Source organism: Ursus maritimus, unplaced genomic scaffold, assembly GCF_017311325.1.
Source record: "Ursus maritimus isolate PB19 unplaced genomic scaffold, ASM1731132v1 scaffold_22, whole genome shotgun sequence".
Lineage (NCBI taxonomy): Eukaryota > Metazoa > Chordata > Mammalia > Carnivora > Ursidae > Ursus > Ursus maritimus.
The window spans coordinates 44,920,704-44,940,309 of record NW_024424675.1 but is presented as its reverse complement, the minus strand read 5'-3'; positions in this window follow the sequence as shown (position 1 = coordinate 44,940,309).

The window sequence follows — 19,606 nt, the reverse complement described above, 5'->3', positions numbered from 1 at the left end:
TGTCAAAAATTTTATGAACCCTAAGAATGTAAATTTTTGAAAAGCCACAGCAAGGGACATCTTAATGAAAGCATTGAAAATCTAGGACAGGGGTGCCTGGATAGCTCAGTTGGTTAAGCGTCTGACTCTTGATCTCAGCTCAGGTCATGATCTCACGGTTGTGAGTTTGAGCCCCGCACTTGGGCTTCACGCTGGGCACCGAGCCTATAAGAAAGAAAGAAAAGGGAGGAAGGGAGGAAGGGAGGGAGGGAGGAAATCTAGGACAAAGAGAAAAACTTAAAAGCAACCAGACAAAATAAACCACCTTATTTCATAGAAGTAACAAGACTGACAAGCAGGATCAAGAAAAAGAAAGCCAAAGTTCCTAAGACAAAGAGCAAATCTGCTGGGAGCTAAGAGGTGTTACCTTCAGGGCAACAAATAGCAAGAGTGACAGCTGGTATCAGACACAGCGGAATCCAACAGAATAAGGAGTGACACCGTCAAAGGGGCTAAAAAACTAAGATCCAACCAAGGATCCTATGCCCAGTGAAACTGTCATTTGAAGGTGAGGACCAAATACTTTTCCAAAGAAAGGAAAATCAACAAACTAATTAAAATTTAAAAAAGGGATCTATAGTCAGGATCAAAGTGGTCCCACACAGAAGTGCAGATTCAGGAAGAAGTGAGAAACAAAAATAAATGTGTGACTACACGGGTCAATCTCAAGAGTTATTTAGATTATCTCTATATCATCACCATCATCATCCTGCTTTGTGGCATTTAAAATATATTTAGATAAAAAATATACAAGAAATACAGAAGGTGAAAGAGGCCAAACAGGCAAAGTGTTGTACAGTAATTAAGTCATCTGGGAAGCGGTACAAGTGCTAATTAAGTCAGGCAGATACACTGTAATGACTCATGGATACAGGTTATAATATCTAGTCAGACCATTAAAATAATAGCAACAGAATGCATAATAAGCTAAAAAGGGAGAATATAAATTAACAAAAATATATTCATTTATATAAAAGAAAGCAAGAGAGGAAAAAACAGAACATAGAAAGGTAAAACACAGCAGAGAATACAAATAGTACAATTGTAAATATAAACTCAAATATATTAATACTTATATAAAATATAAATGGTCTAAGTACTCCAGTTAAAGACAACAATGCCTGATTGGGTTTTTTCAGTCTAAGCTGTAAAAGAAACCAGCTTTCTGCATATGGACGCAGGCAAGCTGAACATCAAGCACGGAAAATGATACATACACATGTGCTAATCAAAAGAATGACGGCATATTATACTAAAACCTTGCAAAGTCATTTTAAAGAAAGAAGCATTACTAGAAATACACAGGGATCTCTTGTAGTGGTAAGAGAATCTATCGGAAAGATGTGACAATGTGAAATGTGCATGCAACTAATTAACATATATTCAAAATAAGTACAGCATAAATTGATATAAATAAAAGAGGAAACAAAAAAATCTACAATTGCTTTGATAGGTTTTAACACACCCTTCTCAGGAAATAATAGAACAAGCAGACAAAATGCCAACAAGGATACAGACACTTTTTGCACTGTGATGAACAAACTTGACCTAATTTAAATGAACACTGCACCCAGCAGCTGCAGGATCTGCATATTTTTCAAACATATAGGAGATATTTCACATGTATGTATGTCAAAATGAAAATGTGCGGCATGCAGCTAAGCCACGTTGAAAAGAAAATGTATGCTCTTAAATGTACACTAAGAAAGAAAAACACTAAAACATCAATGGTCTGATCATCAATGTCAAGAAATTATATTTGAAAAACCAGAAAATCCCAAGAAGAAGGAAAGGAATATAAAGCAAAAACCAGAACATAATCGAACAGGAAACAAATGTATAACGTAAAAAAAGGGGAAACCAACAAAGCGAAAGGTTAGTATCTCGAGAAGACTAACAAAACTGGTAAATTCCCACAAAGATTGTTCTAAAAAACATAAAGAAGAAATAAATTACCAATATCAATAATGTAAGAAATGATGTCTTTAGAGAACCTGCAGACACTAAGAAATTAATCAGAGAATATTATCAATCACTTTACCCTATGAGTATGGAAATTTACATGAAATTAATCATTTTCTTAAAAGCCAAATTTTCCAAAATTGACAGAGTAAGAAATAGAAATATGAGTAACCCATATCTCTTAAAGAACACTTAAGGTCCAGAAAGTTTTACTGATAAGAATATTCCAAATGGTTAAGGCAGAAAGTGTCAATCTTACACAAAGTCTTCTAGAGAACAAGTATTTCCTAACACTTTCGTGTAAGACCCGAAAAACCCCAATACCAAAACCTAACACGGACATTATAGGAAAGAAAAATGCAGGCCAATCCCTCTTATGAACATAGATGCACAATCCTTATTATATATTAATCAATCTTTTCAGTGACATAAAAAGGATAATAAAAATAATGCATTGTGGCCAAGCCGAATTTATTCTAGAAATACAAAGTTGGTTTAACATTGAAAACAAATCCACATAATTCATCCTGCCAAGACTTCTGGCGCCAACTGCTCAGAGGTGGGCCAAATTTCACACGTTAGGGACACAGTCTTCACGGCTGCCTCACTCAGACAATGGCTGCATGTCACCTCCACACCCAGAGCCTCCCTCACCTCTGCCCTGCAGGTGACAAATTCAAGAGTTCCCACAAACAGCTTAAATCAGTAATGCACTGGAATGACTTACGCAACTCCAAAAAGTGCTGCATTTACAATTACAGTTTTATCAAAGAAAAAGACAAATTAGAAGCAGCCAAAAGGAAGGACACATCAAGTGGAGCCTGGGAGGGTCTAAATGCAAAGCTTCTGGTCTTCTCCCTGTGGAGTCCTGGACAGTGTTAGGCCCTTCAAACTTCCATGTGCAGCAAACTCCAGAGTATAGACAATCTAAGAAGCTCAACCCAGCTTTTGTGTCGAGTCCTAACTGGGCCTGAACACGCACTAGTTACTTGGCTGACATCTAGTCTCACTCCTGCCTGTAGGTTTGGGCTAATACATTTAGCCTCCAGTTCCCCCAGATCAGAACTGATATGAGGTATCCTAAAGGTCCCATCATAAATCACACCATTGGACTGTCCAGTGGCCAAAGCCCCCAGCAAACAAGTATATTCCTGCTGTGCAAGACATTTCTGGGGCCAGATCACCTCCCCAAAACTGAAGGCAAACCTCTCTTTGGGTCAGGTTAATTCTTCACTACTCAACCCCATTAGCAGAATGAAGGGGAAAAACATTATATACTTGTCTCAATGTGTATTTGCTAAAATTCAACAACATTCATGACTTAGAAAAGATCTGGGGAATCTATGATTTCTAATTCCATGTTTGAAGAGCTTGGAAGTCACCACCCCATTCTAACAAGTAGTACAAGGCTGACCAGATTGAAACATTAACAACTCTTCTTGGATCTGAAAGAGAGGAGCGGACACAGGGGAAACTGCTGCCCCCAAGACTGGAAACAGACAGGTGACCACAGAGAGTCACGGCTTCCAGAGTAGAGACTCATGAGCTCTGTGGGAACCAGCCTGGATTCGGAAAACCTCAACCGGAAGGAACTACTGGAAGTTTGGCATGGACAAAAACCCCAGGAAGGCTCAGTGATAGGGATACCCAGTCAGGCAGGATCTGCAGGTTTTTTACCTCCAGGAGCTCAACTAGGCTCTCACAGTAAATATTGGAGAAAACAATGCATTCCTGTTTCCTGCAGGAGGAGGGGAAAGGTAACATTCCAAAACACCTTGGAGCTCTCTGTTCTTCAACAAGGTCTGCCCTCAAAGGAGACCAGTTCACCAAAGCCTACCCTGCTCGGGTTTTATTAGAGCCTAATTGACCTGGGGAAGGGAAATATCCAACTCCAGCCCACTCTAGCCCAAGAGGGGAGAAAAAACTCTGAGAAACTCTCATGAAGTTCACAGTCCAGATGCACAGGCTCACGGAGATTGGGGCCTAATCAGAGGAATGTGGAACACTTCCCTTCTCCCTACACCTCGACACCATGTTACTACAGGCCTATTTACAGCAGTTCCTTTCCCCTTTTTCCTTTTATGTCCTGCTATCAAGAAAAAGATTCCTAGGCATACTTAAAGGTAAAAATCACAATGTGAAGAGACAAAGCAAACAGAGAACCAGACGTGGCAGGGATGTTGGAATGATCAGACTGGGAATCAAAACAAGTCTGATAAGCATGCGAAGGGTGCTAATGGATAAAGTAGACAGCACACAAGCACAGATGGGCAATGTGAGCAGAGATGGAAATCCTAAGAAAGAACCACAAAGAGATGCTAGAGATAAAAACACTGTAACAGAAACAAAGAATGCCTTTGATGGGCTTATTAGTAGAGTGGACAGAGCTAAGGAAAGCATCTCTGAAACTGAGGAAACTGAGGACATCTCAAATAGAAAACTCCAAAACTGAAAAGCAAACAAAACAAAGACTGAAAAAAGAAAGAAAAAAAAAAGACAGAACAGAATATCCAAGGACTGAAGGACAACTATAAAAGGCATAATATACTTGTAATGGGAGTCCCAGAAGAAGAAATAAAGGAACAGGAACAAATATTTGAAACAGCAATGACTGAGAATTTCCCCAAAACTTGTGGCAGACACAAAACCACACAAAACCACATATTCAAGCAGCTCAGAAACCACTGAGCAGTATACAATGCCAAAAAAAACGATACCTAGGCTTGTCATTTTCAAACTACAGAAAATGAAAGATACAGAAAATATCCTAAAAGAAGCCAAAAGATGGCGCCTGGGTGGCTCAGTCGGTTAAGCATCTGTCTTCAGCTCACGTCATGATCTCAGGGTCCTGGGACTGAGCCCCATGTTGGGCACCCTGCTCAGCAGGAGGTCTGCTTCTCCCTCTTCCTCTGCCCCTCTCCCCTCTCTTTCTCTCTCAAATTAATAAAATCTTTAAAAACATAATTTAAAAAAAAAAGAATTACATCCAACTTCTCCTCTGAAACTGTGCAAACGAGAATGGAGTGAAATATTTCAAATGTTGAGAGAAAAAGACCGCCACCAATCCAGAATTCTGCACTCTGTGAAATTATCCTTCAAAAAGGAAGGAGAAATAGACTCTCTAGGGCAAACAGAATTGAAGAAACTTGTTGCCAGTCGACCTGCCTTCAAGAAATGTGAAAAGAAGTTCTTTAGAGAGAAGGAAAATAATGTAGGTCAGAAACCAGAATGTGCAGAAAGTAAGGAAGAACAATGAAGAAAGAAGTGAAAGTAAAATAAAAACTTTTTTCTTATTTTTAATTGATCTAACAGATAACAGTTTGTTCAAAATAATAGCAACAATGTACTCGATTATGTATGTTCATGTATATATCACGCATTATACAATGTATGCTTATGTGCTGTTCTGCATGAGTGAAACGAAAGACAGCACTCATACAGGGGACAGGAAGAAGAAGAGATTACTTTGTATATAACGTATTTGCACTATCCGTGAAATATATACTGTTACTGGAAAGTGGACTTGAATTAGTTGTAAATGTATATTGTAAATTCTTGTACAACCACTGACAAAAGTAAAAAAGAAAGTGTAACTAATATTTTAAGAAAGGAGAGAAAATGGAATCATATAAAAAAAATGTTCAAGTAAAACCAAAAAAGGCAGAAAAATCGTGAAAGAAAAAAATGGGAACAAAGAACTTAAGTAATAAACAGAAAACAGTAACAAATACAGTAGGTATTAATCCAGCTATATCAACAACCAATTCAAACACCAGTGGCCTGAATTTATCAATTAAGAGGCAGATTGGCAGAGTGGATCAAAAAATAAGACTGAACTCTATGTTGTCTAAAGAACTCTACTTTAAAAATAAAGACAGATATGGATTAAAATTAAAAGTAAATGGATGGAGAAAAATATACCATGCTAATACTAATCAAAAGAATGCAAGAGTAGCTAGACTAATTTCACACATTGCAGACTTTAAAGCAAGAAAACTTACCAGGGATAACTAAATGACAAAACACAGAAAACTTTCTGCCAAGACCGGAAACAAGACAATGACAGTCACTATTCAAAACTGTACTGGAGGTCCTAACCAAGACAATCAGCAATAAATAAATAAATAAATAAATAAAGACAATAAAATGATTAGAAAGGAAAAAGTAAAGCTCTCATGTTCAATTCTAATATGCAGAAAATAAAGAAAAAAATACAGCATCACTGCCATGTGCATGCCAACAGACAAAAGCAATTGAATTTTCTATGCCAGGGATGAGTAACTATAAATTAAAATGGAAAAAATTTATATTTACAATATCAGTAAGAATATCAAATGTCTAGGAATAAATCTAACAAAAGCTTTGCAAGACACCTTCCAAGAAAAATACAAAACATTTAAAAGAGCTAGATAAACAGAAGGATATATCATGTTCATGGATTATAAGACTTGTTTTTGGACAGATATCAATTTTCCCAAACTGATGTATGGGTTAGAGATTCTATCCAATCTCATCAAAATCCCAGATTTTTTTTTTGAAACTGACTAGTTGGTTCAAAAATGTGTGTCCAAAAACAAAAGCAAAAGAAGGGCCATGGTACTCTTAGAAAGATGTAGAAAATCGTAGAATCACAGGACCAAGAGTAGAGACACGGTGAAGCTAAGTTCAGACAGTGAGGCACCGGTGCGGGGACAGTGCAGGTCTCCCCACCTCAGGAGAGGTGACACTGGAGCCGAGGGACTCTCTAATGGGGTTGTCCCCTGTGCTGCAGGGAATTCAGCTCTATCACTGGTATCTACCCATTAGATGCCTGTAGTACGCACACACACACACACACACACACACACACACACACACACACACACACACAGAGTCACAACAATAAAAATTGTCTCCAGAAATTGCAAAATGTCCCCTGGAGGGGGACAAAATTACCCCCAGGGAGGAACTACTGGAATAGACAAAGAGAGCGCATAAAACTACATGGAAAATGAGAAACACACCACACATACATGGTTTCATGATTCATGACAAAAGCAACAATGCCTCACACTACAAATAAAACTCAATTCCAAATGACTTATGGATCTAACTGTTGATGGTGGAAATTAAAACAAAGTTTCTGGATGACAATATAAGAGAATATCTTCACGGCCTCGGGCCAAACAAAGATTTCTTGAATAGGACACATGATAGCAACAAACCACGGAAAGAAAACATGACATACTTTATTAAAGTATTGTCATTGTCATATGTCAAAGTAAATGTCTTTAAAGTATATTAAAACATGACTTACTTTATTAAAAGTAAGAACTTCTGTTTAGCACATGGCACATTATGGAGTAAAAAGCCAAACCACTGTGCTGGAGAAGATGTTTCTAAAATATTGACAAGAACTGCTAGCCAGAATAAAGAACTCACACAGTAAGAAAATGCAGACAACCCAACAGAAAAACTGGCCAAAGACTTGAGACACTTCTCAATAGAGAATATCCACATGGCAATAAATTTAAGAAAGGGGCTCAGCCTCCTTAGTTCTCACGGAAATGCAAATTAAAATTACAATGAGATACTACTGTAGTTCTGTTCAAATGGCTAAGACAGAAAAGTCAGATGATGCCTAGCATTGCTGAGTATTTGGAACTGAACTCGCGTAAGATGCTAATGGATGTGTATATTGGCAATGCCCACTAAAGCTACCATGCACTGCCCCCGATCTGGGATAGGGACTGCTACTAGTGACTCATACAGATCACTTTATAGGCCAGGATACCAATCTCCCAGTCTCTGTGTCTGTGGACTGATGAAGGCTCACACCTTTTCCAGAGAATGACTTTGTTGATGGGAGCCAGCCCGTCTGCAAATGCCCACAATGGGATGTCCGCCCTTTGGGGATGGTCCACAGCCAATGCCTGGCTGATCACAAGTTACAAAACTCCTCCGGGGTGACTCAACAGAGTGATTCACCCTCTAGAGTGTCACATGGAGTCAGGCTGACGTGGACTCCAACCAAACCTGCAGGTTGGCTTGGCTTCTTCTCCTGGCTCCCCTCCTCCCTCACTTCCTCACAGGTCCCTGCAGAGAACAATCTTTCTGTAAATCACCTGCACAGCAACTCCCTCTCAGGTTCCGCGTCGGAGCACTGTGACCTAAGACAATCAGCAACTGCACTCCTCAGTGGAATCCACTCGACAGAAGTGTGCGCACAGGTGCACCAGACACTCACAAGCACGCTCACAGCAGCGCTCCTCAGAATAGGCATCCCGGCTGCCCATCAACAGCACAATGGATAAATCAGTTTCTTCTCACAGTGCAACAACCACGACAACTACACACAACACGCGTGCCTCCCCCAAACATAATGATGAGTAAAAGGAGTTGGGCACAAAAGAAAACATCCTCCTTGATTACATTTACATAAAGCTCAAAACAATCAGAACGAACCCTAATGACAGAACTTCTGAGAATGGTTGCCATTTGAGGTAGTAATGGGGGGGCGTGGGAGAGGTGCTCCCGAGCACTTTGGGAAGGTTCACTAACTCTATGAGTATCATTCACAGACATCTGTGTATGTAGGTTATACTGTAATAAAATGCATTTTTAGAAGGTGATCTTATTCTTCTATATTCAGTAATAACTTATACAAATGTACTGCATGCAGCAAGTTTACTGATAATTCTTTATAGGATTTGTTTCTGGTATTTTGTTAGCCCTCAGGCCACTTTCCACTGAAACCAGTAATTGCGTCCCAGACATGTTTTTTTTCCATTGAAGCTGGCTACCAACCAGTCCAGAAGGACCTGTATCCAGGTTATTCCTAAAACCCCAGACTTCCTGAGTGAGTCAGCCCTGGGGCTTTTCCCATCGACTCATTCACCCAGCAGATATTCACTGAACATCTGCTCCGCGGGAGGTACTGTTCTGGGCTCTGGGGATGAGGCAGACAGTAAGATAGACCTGGCCTCTGCTCTCGAGGAGCTTACAACCCAGACAAGGATCACAAGCACTCACTGGTCACCAGGGAGGCCTGTGGGGGCACAGTGGGAAACGTTCACACAAAATCACTCGTGGAACGCACACTCCTTGGTGATGACAGTTTGTGAGAGAAGACACAATGGGAGCTACTGGAAACCTGTGCCTTTCTGGTTTTGCTTTCCAAAGATAACAAGTGGTCCTGAACAAGAGTATCAGTAAATGAGCCCACGGACCAAAGAGAAAGGGCTGCCTCTGATTTCACCTAAACCTCCACAAGTTTTACACCCCAAAAGGAGAGTAAAGGAGTCCCAAAATGTCTGTGATCGGGTTTCCCTAAAGCCCACCAGAACACTGCCTAAGACTCATTTAATTCTGTTTAAAGAAAACTTTAAAAGATGACCTTTCCCATGTGCCTGTGTTTTTGTACACAAATCCTACCTACACCACAGTGGGACAACACCGGCAACAGTAAGCGCGCACACACAGAGGGGTGACACCACCCCACCAGCTGACACATGGGACACACGGTGAGGGACGCTGGGAATAAATGTGGGCACATCATATTTCCACAAAGTATTAGTTGCATCTGATGAAAGTGCTGGTCCAACCCTGTTCTTGACCTACAAACCCACCAACAAATGGTGGCTTCATAGGGTTCTATTTGATATCACTAAGCACGCTCTTTTATTGGTCAGCAGGGAGCTTAGCGGGATCTCCTTAGCCAACCACCTTTGCCACGTCAGTCCTTCTAAGACTTCCTGTTGGAAACACCTCAACTACCTGCACAAACCCCTCTCCAGGGCCAGCGGGATTGAGATAGGCCCAATCTGCTCCCTGTATTCCCTACGGGCATATCTCAACACATGCAAGGAGCGGGCCTTCCAAATAGTCAAAGGCTGCCCAAAGATAATGAACTAAGTAGAGAGATGTCCCATTTCATTACAGATAATGCTCTGATTGCATCTGAAGAGCCTGGTAGGTCCAACTTCACCCAGAACAGGGACAATCCCAGTGCCCCTGCCGTGCGGTGTTTTTATGCCCGGCTTACCATAGATGGCATTTTTATCATGGAGTAGAAAATGCAACCATTTCTACCTCCCTCTTCATGATTATAAAATTGTTTGTGTGTGTCTGTGTGTGCATGAAGAGATTAGCACGGGAATCAGTAGGCTGAGAAAAGAAGATGCCCTCGCCAGTGCAGGCAGGCATCATCCAATCTATGGAGGGGCAGAATAGAACAACAAGGCAGAAGAGGGGTAAATTCTGTCTGTCAGCTTGACGTGAGACATTCATCTTCTCCTGCCTTTAGACATTGGTGCTCCTGGTTCTCAGGCCTTCAGACTCAGACCAAACTGAACCACTTCCCTGGTTTTCCACCTGGCTGATGGCAGATTGTGGGACTTTTTAATCACATGAGTGGATTCCTACAGTGAATCTTTGCACATATACGTGTGTGTGTATGCATATATATACATATACACACATATATGTACATATACATACATATGCACAAATATAGACATGGACAAACATATAAAGATACGTGTGTTGTATGGATGTGTGTGTATATGTATACACATATACGTCTGTATCTCCTATTGGTTCTTTTTCTCTGGAGAAACAGAATAGCCCTGTAATGGCCCTAATACACTAGGCTATTAATTAAGAAGATATAAATAAATCCTCTGCCCTACTTCCCTTGTAGTCGAAAAGCCAAAATGTATATTCATTAGAATTAGGATCTTAGAGTGTCCCCTACTGTGCTGATGTCAGAGGAATTTATCTATACTTCCTGATGCTTGAATAAAATCATTCTAACCACGGGTTTTGCATATCGCTCTCAAGGAAGACCTTAATGCTCATGCAATTCAAATCGCCATTCAGCTGTCTGTAATTTCAGTGACAACTGTCCCCTTCACACATATGTATACTGCTAATCAAAGACACAGCATGGGGCTAAAGGGTAGGAAGATGATCCTCCAGAGGCAAATTTAGGGATTCTCTACAGCACTAGACTTCAAACTGAATACAAGAGGATCTTGTTAGCTGAGTATACATTAACCCAAACCCCAGTTACAAGGTTGTGTAGGGGAGAGGTAGCGTAACATAAAGACATTCTCCTACAAGCGACTGGGAGAATATTAGCCCCTTTCAAGCAACCCGGCCCACTTACTTCCAGCTCCTGCCCTTGCTCACGGCACCAAGTCTTTATCAGCCAGTTCCTTCCTTGAGAGGCAGATGTTGGCAGCATCTAAAAGGATAAGACAAATTGGTTCCGAAGGAAACGTGAAAATCTTGCAAATGATGCAGGATTTTATAAAGTAGACAACTGTGATTTTGGAAAACACAGAATCTCATCTGGAAGCATTCACATACGAAGACATGGTGGAGTCAAGAACTGAAAAGAATACATACAAGAACAATGACAACGCAGACACTTTAAAAGTAAAATTATTTGAATTTAGAAATGTTCTTGGCAGAGTGGTCATAGCAACTTTATAATGGGCAATTAAAATACTCAAACGTCTGAAAGAGGAGGATGGGTAACCAAAACAAAGCTCAAAAGTAAATCCGACGATGATATAGAAATGCTTGCGGGAGCCTCTGCGGCCGGCTTGTGGGGCTGGCCTGCCACATCCACCCCGCTTCCTCTGGGGGATGCCGAGGTCCGTCTGTGGCCTGGCCCCCCACCCACAGTCCTGGCGGAGGCCACTGAGAGGCGTCGCCGCCGTCTGACGCCCGCACCCAGGGAATCCTCACCCCACCCCTGTCCTTGGGAGTGGCTCTGCCCACCTTTCCCACCCTAGGGGCCTTTCCCAGGACTCGGCCTTGACAGGGCGTGTGGACTTGAGACAATGAGGGCCCAGTAGTGACCGAGCCCTGTTGAGGCCTCTCTATAAATTCGAGGTTCCACAGGCAGGGTCAGTACCTCCTCGTCTTCCGGCCGCCCAGGCCGGGCCTCACAAGGAAGTCCCCTTGCTTATTTACCCTGCCACCTACCCATGAGACTGGCCTCCGTGTCGGGGTCTCCCAAACCTCCATGTGCATCAAATTCTGCAATTTCCCGCGAGAACTCCTGATGTCGCGTGCCCACAAGCTCCGCCCCAGCTCCCGGGATGGAGCGTGGATGAGCCAATGAGCTCAGCCTATTTCTGGACACGTGACCCGGCTCTGCCCAAGTGAGTCCCCGCGCCTGCGCGTGGTGCTGCGGTCCGGTCTGGCGGGACCGCGGTTGGGCTGTGAGGCACTGCAGCCGCCGGCCTCCCTGAGGAGAGAGCGGGAGGCGCGGGAAACCGTGGGCTGGCCGTGAACCCGCAGGGTGCCTCAGGCCGCCTCAGGCCTTGCCCCCTCCCGTCACCGCGGCCTGGTGCCCGCTCCCGGGCCTCCCTGTGCTGTCCTGGGCCCCGCGAACCCAGAGCGAGCTTGCTGCCGGCGGGTATCCTCTTCTGGATTCTCCAGACCAATCAACGGTAAACCGACTCCTTAAATTCTGTTTATATGATGACATGTCCAAGTGGCAATGTTTTGGGCGTATGGGGTTAAAGTAGCTTGTCAGTATTACGTTCGCCTTTTCGCTTTGACGTTCGACTGGGCAGCTGCGCGGTGGCCCCGCTCTCTGTGGGCCGCGAGGGTGCGGTGAATGAGCGAGGAGGACGCGGGCTGGCCGGGTGATGGGTCTGTCCAGGTAGGACAGTCTGGACAGCGCGGTGGGTTCCCTGCGTCACCGGGAGCGACACATGTCAACCAGGAGGTTCGCTGCGCTCCCCAAAAGTGTAACCCAAGTAAAAGACTACTCTCTGAACTTCAGCTGCTGTTGAAGGGATGTGTGCCAAGGAAAAGGGGTGCCTGTTTGCCCGCTGGCTCTGGATGGGTCAGCTGCGGGGTCTCAGGGCGGGCTTTGCGGAGAAGGCAGGTGTTCCAATGGTATGCAGTTCCAGAACAAATCTGAGGACTGAGGACAGGGCAGGAAATATGGAGAGTGTCAGGGGACCCCCCCCCCCAAGTGACCAGTGGAGCAGTCAGTGGGTATTCCAAGAGCAATGACCGTCTGTCTAGCCCCCTGGAAGTTATTTTTAGTTCTTCACCTTATTCCTATGCAAAGGTCTTCCCCATTCTCCCCCCTCTCAACTCTAGTTTAATTTTTTTTTTAAGTCGTTTGCTGTGTTCACATATGCTGTATGTGAATAGGATCGATTTATGGAACTAGTAGAGAAGTTTGTTTTTTCTGACTGGATCAACTTGGAGCAGTACAGCCCACATTCACTAAAACTGCTAGCCAGGAGGCAAAGGCACCGAATAAGGCCCCCCAAATCCCACCACTAACCCACTCACTCGCCACTCTGTCCACCTGCTGGGGAACAGGAGGGTTTTTTCCTTTTGCAGAGTATGTGATGGGGGCCAGCACTGACCTTGCCCACATCTAAGAGGACTTGGAGGTCCCAGCCAACATCAGGAACACAATAGTAAAAGCCTAGTAATAATGGCAAAATAATACTCTGAGAATTATTTAGTAATTTCCAGCTACAATAGCTCTTCCTTCAGAAATGCTTAAGATTGGTGTCTATTTTGCTCTAGAGAGAACATTCCTTATTAGAACAAAGTGAAAAAGAAAGCAACAATACCCAAAAAGAGGCAGAAAATGAAAAGCCACAAGCTTCTACCGGCGTAGGAAATGCAATTTCTCTTTGCTCGTTCAAGAACTACTAGAATATACCGAGTACTCCATAAACAGCCGCTGTGGACTCACATGCTTTATACCCCTCATTACAACATCACTGTGTGCTGCTGAAAATGGCCAATTCTGTAGCAAAGAATCATTCCCCAGGGAAGCATCTGGACCTCGGTGCTGTAGAAAATGCTTTGGAAACAGCATTGGGTTTCCTTCCAGATTCCTTAGGCCTCTGCTCAAGATGTGACCTGAGCTAATTCTTTCAGAGTCCATATAAAGAATGCTTTTACTTAATCTAGTCCAAATTCATACTGCTTTATTCAAAAATTGTGTCCCTAAGGAGGTAAATATGCTACCTTTCCTCCTGTCAACTCACCTGGTAATCTACTGTTTAAAACTAACAAGGCCATCAAGCTTGGTAACAACATCCAGGGAACCCATGTTGTATTTCAGACTGCTGTGCAGTTTACAAGCAGCTTTTCATTTTATCTTTATAACAGCATCAGGTAGGTATTTTTTTTGTTATCCTCATTTTACACATGAGGAATGGAGAAACAGAGAAGTTAGGTAACTACCGTTTCAGAATGGAAGAGCAGGTAGGGAAAAAGCCAGGTCTACTAACCATGTGCTCATAAGCCACACTAGCCCCTTCCCGATACTCATCCCTTATGTTAATCACCTATAAACCCATTTGGAATAGTCGTTTATTTGTTAACCTAACCTGGACAAGGTGCTTCCAGCTTCCAAGGATAACAAAGATAAATAAAGTCAGGCCCCTTATTTAAAAAAATTCAACATCTGGCTGAGAATTATTTTGAAATGCAGAGGATCAAACCCTCATTTATTCGTTTTCTGAATTTGAAATTCTTTCTGTACTGGGTTTGCCTGTGTTAGGTTTTTGGGTTTTGTTTGTTTTTTTCTGCCCTGAGGCAGAAAGACCTGCAATCATGGACTTTAACTTTTTCATTGTTTCATTTTCTATTATATTTTGGATTCAGGACCAACTTTTCTACAGACTGTTGCCTTTGCATGTGTCTGCTGCACACATGCTAGTTCCAATCAATGGGAAAGTAAAAGTTTTGTCAAACTGGTGTCGTGACATCAGTGTGTTTTACTGCTTTCTAACTTTTGTGTTAGCTAGTGTGTGTAGACCAGTCTAAAGAGGCAGTCTAGGCTAACATGAGCTTTATTTTGCTTGTACAGGGTTTTATTTTTAATTCAATCAATGTTTTAAAATTAGGAGATTTTATATAGAAATTCAGATTTCTGGTTTCTTTTGAAAACTTGTAAGTTGTAGTAATAAAACATGGAGCCCACATGCCCACATGGCAACAAGGCCAGAGCTGAATAGTAACCATCCTTTTTAGTAGGGTATGCCTACTCCAATTCCCCAGTCTCCACCATTCCCTAGAGTGTTCCTGTCACTGAGACCGTGCATGCAGTTGTCATTAAGCATCCCACCTACACTGTTTTCTTATGGTATGAGAGTACTTCTGTATCTATGTCTTTATCCAAAGATGAAAAATAAAACTCAAGCTTTGTGATTATTTTTATATCCAGTCTGCCTTGCTTATTTGCTTTGCCTGATCCCTGCAGATAGACTCTGACCCGTAAGGTAGATAAATAAATTATATTCCAAATCAGACTAGCAGGAGCATGTGTAATCAAGTCCTCCCATGGAGCATAAAAGCATGTGACTGAAAACTCCGTATTTCCCACATGGACCAGTTATCTGTTGCTGTGTAACAAAACCTTCCCAAAATTCAGTAGCTTAAAACATCCATCTCTTTGGCTCTTGATTCTGTGGGTCAGCAGTTTGGGTTGGACTCAGCTACGTAGCTCTTGTATTGGTCACATCTGCGGGACTCATTCATGAATCTGTGGTCAACTGGTGGTCAGTGGCCTAAACTCACATGCCTGCAGGTTGGCTGGCTACAGGTTGAGGCAATGAAAGTTACTAGTTTAGTGTCTCTTTGTCCAGAGGACTAGCCCTGGTTTGTTCCTGCCTTGACTATTAGTGGGTTCCTTGTTAGTCTGCTCCATTTGCTATACCACAAACTGGGTGACTTCAACAACAGAAACATTCTCTCATGTTCTGGAGTCTAGAAGTCCAAGATCAAGGTTCTGGCAAGGTTGCTTTCCGGTGAGACCCTGAGTCCTGGCTTGTAGACAGCTGCCTTCTTATTGTGTCCTCCTGCACACAGAGAATGTACTCTCTTTGGCATCTCCTCTTCTTCTAAACACACCAGACTTATTGGATCAGGACCCCACCCTTATGACCTCATTTCACCTTAAGTACCTTCTTAAAGGCCCCATCCCCAAATATAGTCACATTGGGGATTAAGATTTCAGCCTGTGAATTTGGGGAGGGCAAAGCTTAATCCGTCACAGGTCCCAAGAGCAGCCAGAAGCCAAGCCTCTTGGGTAGCATTCACTGTTTTGTTTTCTTTCTTTTTTTTTTTTTTTAAGATTTTATTTATTTATTTGACAGAGATAGAGACAGCCAGCGAGAGAGAGAACACAAGCAGGGGGAGTGGGAGAGGAAGAAGCAGGCTTCCAGCAGAGGAGCCTGATGTGGGGCTCAATCCCAGAACGCGGGGGTCACGCCCTGAGCCGAAGGCAGACGCTTGACGACTGAGCCACCCAGGCTCCCCAACATTCACTGTTTTCTCATTGATCAAAATGAGTCCTGTAGCCAAGCTCTGGGTTAGTGTGGGACGGGACTGCCCATATGCATGGATACAGAGAGGCATGAGCAAATGGGGAACCATGTAGCAACAACTCACCAGACCCCAGGCCAATTCTCTTGAACTCCTATGTATTTAAATCATTTTATTATTTTTTTTAAGACTTTATTTATTTGAGAGCGAGTGAGTGTGTGCAGAGTTGGGAAGGGCAGAGGAAGAGGGAGAGGGAGAGAATCTCAAGCAGACTCTGCACTGAGTGCAGAGCCCAACTTGGGGCTCCATCTCACCACCCTGAGATCATGACCTGAGTGGAAATCAAGCGCTGGCCACTTTACCGACGGGGCCACCCAGGGGCTCCTAAATCATTTTATCTTAAATCAGTGCAGTGGTAGTTACTGCGGCTCACTATCTAACATTCAGTTGTGGTCCTCTGATTGTTCTAAGCAGATCATGGACACCCCTTCCCCTTCCAATGGTTGGTTGAGGGGTGGGCATGGACCCAGAGCTGGATAAAATGGAAATGTTTTCTGGGGGTATTTGTAGGAAAGCTTTCCAAGCTCCCAAGAAAAGGGGGAAGAGAAGGTCCCTCTTCTTTCAGACATTGTTGTGTCTGGGTGTGATTCCTGAGCAGCTGTAGCCAAGCCACTGTCCAGTTGAGGATGAAGCCTATACCCAGAAAGGAAGGGAGCCCAGAGAAATGCAGGTAAAGGCTCCTGATGTCCATTCCCAGATCCCATATTGCCTCTGGATTTCTGTTGCACAGCCTCATAAATATCCTTCTTTAGATTGGCCTGAGTCACCTTATTCTGTTACTTACAGCCCAATGCATGGATACTAATTGGATTGGTCAACCCATGAGGAACCATAGAGAGCACACAGGCTTCCTGGGGAGCCTGGGACCTTATTCTCACACTGACCTAGGGCAGGTTCCTGTCTGAGCTTCCTTCTCTGAAAAAGCAGGAAATGCCTATTCTATAAGCCCTAAACATGGCTTTATGATCAGATGAGATAATGCATGTAAAAACATTTCAAGCTGTATAAATTGTCAAATCAATGTAAAGAAGAGAGAAAACAGTCTCTTTAAGGATGAAAGGATTGACAGCGAATAGCTAGAATTATGTCATATCAGCAATCCATCCCTTAAGTCAGTAAGAGGACTTGTCAAATGTGTTTACGGTTACAGAGAACAGAATAACCACATACTATATAACAGACCTCCACCTGTAATTAATTTCTCAATTAAGCAAAGACAGTCTTAGCATTGTGTGTGAGCTGAGTGGTAAAGAGTAGGGGCAGTAGGCAGACCCAGGTCTATGTCAGTAAGGAGAATTTCAGCTGCAAGCCAACACCCAACTTGCCCTGACTTAGAAAATCAAGGCATCTATTGGCTCAACTATATAGTGTCAGCAACATGGCATCTACCAGACTTCAGGGGAGGTGTGACTCAGTGGCTCAGTTAAGGACTCAAGCATGCAACTCTCCTCTCTGTGCTTCTGCTTCTCGTGGTATCAGCCTCACATTCACAAATGTCCAGCCAGTAACTGCTAGATGCAGGGAAGGTCATGTATAATCATTGCACCTTGTTTTGAAAAAAAATATTGTTGAGTGCAAGTATTTAAAATATATTCCAGTTTTTATCATCTTAAATCAAGGTTCCCTTATTTTTCAATATTTTGGGAGCCTCGAGAACTGGATAAGACCCTAGACTTCCTTGATCACAGAGTTGTCCTAGGTACTGATGCGACTGATGATTAGTCCTGAAACCACTTGCTTGAAAGCTCTCTTCCTGGAGTGCATTTTGTCTTAGTTTTGGTAAACACATTTGGAAATCTGCATTAGTCAAGCTGGGTTTAAATGCCCCTGCATCAGATTCCCACCTCCACCCCACACATAAAGAAATCTGTGTACCTGATGTGATAGCAATAGGGACCAATTCTAAAATCTCCCGCTGAGATTTAAGGGAGTAAATAAAAAGAAGGAAGACCATGTTTACATTAATTTGTTATCATCCACAGCGGTTGAAATGCTCATTAGAATGGCATTTATAAAGAATCTTAAATTGGCCCAGGTCTTCTGATCCATTACATGAGTGATTGCCCTGCACCAGCCATGAGCCATAGATGTTAAGACAATGGTCTTTACACCCAAGTAAATATTTTCGTGCTGATTTCTATGTCGAAGGTTGACAGTGAGCTTTGTGTATAAGAACCAGAAACGTCTAAATGCTAACAAGCATAAGCCACATCCCCAGGGTTTTAAACAACCATGGTTTGGTCTTTCTCCACCCAATTGAATATGTATTTCTGTACATAAGCCAGCCAGATACCAAATGGAAATCATTTTAGATATGCGGAAGCATCAACAAACCTCAGTCTCTAGTCAAGCAGAAAGAAACAGCCATCAATTAAAGACTATCCTGATGCTACATAATGTCAGACGAAATAAACCCACCCATTTCAGAGATTTATACCTGTGCTTTCTAGAACTAAGGCTCTTTGGGACAAAAGTCTTAAAATCAAATATTTTTATCCTATTCACTCGATCAGTAGATCTAGGAATAAAACTCTATTTAAACACATAAAGTGCCCTTTGTGTATTTGAACTACTCTGATAAGTTACCTGTCATAAGCAGGTCGTAATCTATTAGACACTAGAAACCATATATTTGTACCCCCAATTCTGAGACCAATTTCCAGTGTCAGTGTTGGGGGTGGTTCCCCCAAAACACCCCTAAGCAATCCTTCAGGACACCAGCTGGGTGGTATCCTATCATTCAACTCAATTCTGGCAGTGTCTACTGGGAGACGGCATCATATTCCCTAGGTAAAGGACTCAGTCCTGTGTGACACCCGCCCCTCCCCCATGTTAGATGCCAGTCAAAAGCCCAGGTTGTTAAACTTGACCAGCCTGGGTGGACTACAAACTGGAGGTTCCAACAACACCCACTTTGGGCTCAAATGATTTGCTACGGCAGCTCACAAAGCTCAGAAACATTTTACTTACTAAATTACTGGTTTACTGCAAAAAATACTAGAGGATATGAATGAACAGCCAGACTGATGAGCTGCTTAGGGCGAGGTATATGGGAAGGAGTGTGGAGCTTCCATGCTGTCAGTGAGCACAACACTCTCCCCAGCTTCACGTTTTCACCAACCAGAAGATCTCCACGCTTGTCCTTCAGGTTTTTACGGAGGTTTCATGACATAGGCATGATTCATTAACTCTTTGGCTGCTGGTGATTGATTCACTTCCACTCCCTTCCCTGAGATCAGAG